Raw genomic sequence first — 5,231 nt, forward strand, 5'->3', positions numbered from 1 at the left:
GCTCAAGGGGTTCTTCATCATTCCCTTATCTGACTTCTTCAGAGTTTTCACTACATTTGTTATGAAGCTCTTCCTTAAATTTATCCGTCTCTTTTTTTTATCTTATATTCTCTCAAGTATTTCACAATCTCTACATTGGTCATCTTTGAAGATAACCCTCCTTCATCTTCTCCATCCATGGTGTTTGTAAAAATTTGTTTTCCCTAAGGATCTTAGGTTGCTCTGATAACACTTGATGTAGATATCTTCCTTAAACATGAAAAAATGTTGTGGTGTGGCCTTTCATTACTTCAAACTCCCTAAAATGGAATCAAGAGAGGGCTCTACACCTTTGAAACAAAGTTACACGAAAACATAGCCTAGGCACCCAAAAGAGCACAACTAGGTCTTAAACACAAAATCTCCAAATACTAGGTTTATGCCTTGAATGAGAACCTATGAGTTTATAAGGGAGTAGAAAGGTTCCAAAATACTTATCCAACTCAAACTGGTGGGTTTGATCTGCCTATCTTGTTCCAGGGATCATAGATAGGAAATTGCCTTTTGGGCCTAATTGCTAGGTTTTGTGAAGGAAGCACAAAATTAATGATTTACTAGGTTAAACCACCAATTAGGAAACATGTAGATATCTAATAGGTATCATTATCCACCCTTATATTGGTTTCATCCATCCCATAAGTGCCTACAACACTTCAATACCTGCAGTCTTGCACCAAACACATAGAGATGTTTGGCCTTGGGATTGCTAGAAAAAGTGTTTGCCTTGATTTCCATCTCCCATTCTTTAGGGACCATATTTAAAATCCTCCTAACTTTTATTTTTCTGAGTGGCATGAAGATTCCATGGTAGGAATGCAAGTTAGGGCATTATTCCTAAAACTAATCATCAAATGGAGGGTTTTGGTTCACCCAAGAAAGAACTTCAAACAACTTTAGTTACAGAGAAATTAAAACCCTCAAACCAATTGCATTCTTCAACTATGATATTCAAAATTCCAAATCAATCACTTATTCACATGTGCCAATCTATACTAGTCTATACACTATGGAAATGCAACATTTTACAAGAAAAATGAGATCTTTTTATTGATTTAAATACAAAATTACATATTATGTGTCTCTATCTTCCATCCACCTAAAAGGAATATTTGAAGACCTTTCCCAACTAATCCAACCAATTTTCAAATTTTGTGACCATTGGGAGTGATTAGGTGAAATTTTGTAAAATGTAACAAAAAACTGTTAGCCTTGTCAAGTAGTCAGTATTAGCCGAGCCTACTCGATCATTGAAGATAGTTCCCCTATATGTGCAAAGAATTTTAGTGTTAACCAAGTTCAGAGATAGTGTCAACCAAGTTGGATTGGTTAACAAATGAAAGTCAATGTAATCTCAATATCAGTCAATTGTTAAGCACTGTCGAGCTCCAAGACCATATCGATTTGGGTCAGTTAACAAAGGATTCCCAGTGTTAGCCAAGTACATAGTTTTAGAATCCTAAGAATACACCTATCCTATCCTAGGACTAAGATGTGCCTAATGACCATAGTAAAAAACCCATGGTTTATATAACACCAATGGTGACTAGGCCTTACAGGTAGGCTTGATTTATTAGATAACTATTTCTACCTATTACAAATGTCTCTTGGGCACAAATTCCCTTGAGTAAAACTCATGTAGAGTTAAAATGATAGATTTTCTTGGAGAATGGAGGGTTAGGTTCTCCTACACCAATATGTTTTTTAAAGGAATTTAGTTATGTATACCTAGAGGATCTATGAGAGAAAATATCATTAAGGATAAACATAGTGTTGGACTTGTAGGATATTTTGGGATTGATAAGGCACTAATGTTAATTTTAGAGAGATTCTTTTGGACACATATGTATAAGGATGTTAAAAGAGGGTGTTGCAGAATTTGTCAAGTTGCTAAAGGAACTTGTCAGAATGTAGGATTATATATACCTTTACCTATTCCTTGTAAACCTTGGGAAGATATAAGTATGGAGTTTTTTCTAGGATTACCTAGAACTCTAAGAGGTAATGATTCTATTTTTGTAGTGGTTGAAAAAATTTGTATGATGATGCATTTTATAACTTGTAAGAAGACATCAAATGTGTTAGGTGTAACATATTTATTTTTCAAAGAAATTGTGAGATTACATGGACTATTTAAGACTATTATTTTAGATAGAGATACTAAGTTTACTAATTGTCTTTAGAGGACACTTTGGAAGAATTTGAATATCGATCTTAAGTTTAGCTCTACATTTTATCCATAGACAAATCGAGAAACTGAAGTTGTGAATAGAAGTTTGGGTAACTTGTGGAGATTTTTTATTGAAGATAAACCTACTAATTAGGACCTAATTTTAGCGCAAGTGGAATTTTCATATAACAACTAAGTGAACAGAAGCACTAAAAATGATTCTTTTGAGATTGTGAATGGAATGTATCCTAGAGGTAATACAGAGTTGAGGAACTTGAATACCAAGTTGAAACATGGTATTGGAGCTAAGGAATTTTTTAACTTTACGAAGAATTTGTATGGTAAAGTGACGAGAAATTTGAATGACAGTAATCAAGAATATAAAGAGAGAGCAGATAAGAGGAGAAGACATAAAGGCTTTGAGGTTGAAGATGAAGTAATGGTACATTTGAAGAAGAAAACAATTCTTGTTAGAACCTATAACAAACTAAAGATAAAGAAATTTGGGCCTTGTAAATTTTTAAAGAAACATAACAATGGAAATTCTTTTAAATTTATATTGCCTAAATGCATGAATATTTCACCTATTTGCAATATTTCAGATATTTATGAGTATTTTGAGTCTAATGAAGAGAATTTTAATAAATCTAATTATCCTAAGAAAAAGATAGAAGGAATTGAAATAATTTTGTATCCCAGAAAAAGTAAGAGCACTAGAGGAAAAGATTACAAAGAATACATACTGCAACTTGGCATTATAAACTAGTTGAAGATAATTCTTAGATATCTCGAGATGAATTGGATCCTCATGATAATTCTTAGACTATTAGGGCTTCCTGATGTGGACATCAATCCTCATTTACCCCAGGTGTCTTATGTAGGAGCATCTTGGGTTTTTGGAAAGCTTGAATCAACTAAAATTATATCTTGTTTATTGTTTGTGTCTATTGTTTGAGGAATGGCCCTTACTAATCGTGTAATTTTTTTCCACATAATAAGGTTTTTAATGTGGACCTATCATGGATCCTTTTCCTATGTTCATGAAATTTAATATCATCATATGTAGAATTTATACTCTATCTTTTCTCAAGGCATGTTATTTTATGGAAACTTGAGTAAGGTGCAGTGTGTGCAAGGTTTTTGTGATATCAACACTTTTAGTAGCCTTGGGAATCTCTTCTTGGATCACGTGTGGAACAATCTTGGTGCTTGTGGATGTTTTTTTTGCTTATTTGTTTGGTCTCTAATTTCTCCTTTGGGACAAGATCTATATTTCTAATAAATTGTTTGACAAGTTGACTTATAGTCTTGGCTATATATTTGAGATCTAAAATTAGAGTAGGAAGTGAGAAAGTGTTAGAAACTACAATTGGAGCAATTGTTATATTGTCATTGATGTCAATCCTATTGGTAACATAGAGTTTCAAACCTATTGGAAAGAAATTTTACTAATAGTGTAGAGTGTCATATCATTTGATTAATGAAGAGGAAAAAGAAGAGATCTCGAGATGACCTAGTGAAAGGTTGATTTGAGATGTATTAAGTATCACGAAAATACAATGTGAACTTGATAATTTATTCCTTGACAAGATGATGTATTGTCCAATCAATACATAAGGTGAAGTAGATAGTTGGATGAAGCTTAGATTTGAAACAAGTCATAAGGATAAGCTTGACTGAGTATCAATGTTGGAGGCTCAAAGAAGGAGTTGAAGCAGAAGATTAAGGAACTTAAGTAGAAGCCTAGCAAAATAGTTCAAGCTTAGTGTTAGTTATTTCCAAGCAAGTGTATGAAGAAGTATGGTAGATATCAAGCATAGTAATGGATAAGAAAGCATGTAGATGTTGAGTGAGATTGTATAGTGTGTGTCGAGCTACATAGTGATGACTGAGCTGAAGAAAACAATGATTACCAAGTGACAAAAAAGTTATAGTTTGAGAAATATTTGATTTTGAGGATGACACAATTGAAAATTTAAATTAGTCAAAGCATGTGGAAGATAAGGATTGATGAAATTCCATATTTAATGCACAAGAAGAGTTTTTAAGTAATCAAACAAAAGGATTTGATCAAAAGTTTCTAGAAGAATAAGGAGAACTAAGAGATGAAAAGATTCGATGAATCTGACCTAATGATAAGATCAACACTAATTTTTAAGTGGCAAAAGATTGAAATTATCTATTTAAGGAGGTATAAGGAATAAATTTAAAGGTTGGATCATGGTTTATTGGAAACCTTAAGGAGAAGTTATGAAGAGGAGAATAAACGATGTGAAGTGTGAAGAGTTTGGCAAAGAAGTGATTGCTTGAGGAGATGCCAAGGATATCATGATAGAGATGTTAGTGGAGGCCATTCAATGAATTAGAAGATTCAAGAATAGAGATCTAATTTTGAAAAGTGAGTTGTACTTTACAAACCAACCCTATCATTTCATTCTAAACATTTTATCAGTCAAAATTCTTTAATCAAAGTGATATTCTAATGGAATGATCCAAAGCCCTCTAACAAGCCCACTCCTAACAAGGTGATTAAATCCTTTAATAGGGTCACATTTAACAATGTGTTGTATAAACTTTAATAGGGTTGGCTCTTAACCAAGCTCACTTCAGAAGAGTGAAAATTTGGTAGCATGTTACTTGGTGGTTTTTCCCAAATTAAGTTTCCATGTTAAATTATGGTGTCAAAGTGTCATTTTCATGTGTGGATGTTATTGTTTTGCATGCTATATTTTTATAGTAATTTATTTACTAGCAGCCACCACATATAGAGACAGAGAGTTAATAAATTGCATAAAATGTTAAAATCTTCATGATATGCTATATAGACCAAGTGGGTTCTTAAGATTGATTAAGTTGTTTTAATTTATTAAAAGATAAATTGGTAAATCTAGACCTGAGGATAACTGATTCACCCCCACTCCCACCCTCTCAGTTATTCTATAATAGTAATAATAACAAAAAGATATTTAGAAGATAGATATTACAATTTTTTCTCTAAAGCCCAATCTTCTAAAATCATTGATTG

This window comes from Cupressus sempervirens, chromosome 1 (assembly GCF_028749045.1).
Source record: "Cupressus sempervirens isolate cs-2001-9-10 chromosome 1, ASM2874904v1, whole genome shotgun sequence".
Taxonomy (NCBI): Eukaryota; Viridiplantae; Streptophyta; class Pinopsida; order Cupressales; family Cupressaceae; genus Cupressus; species Cupressus sempervirens.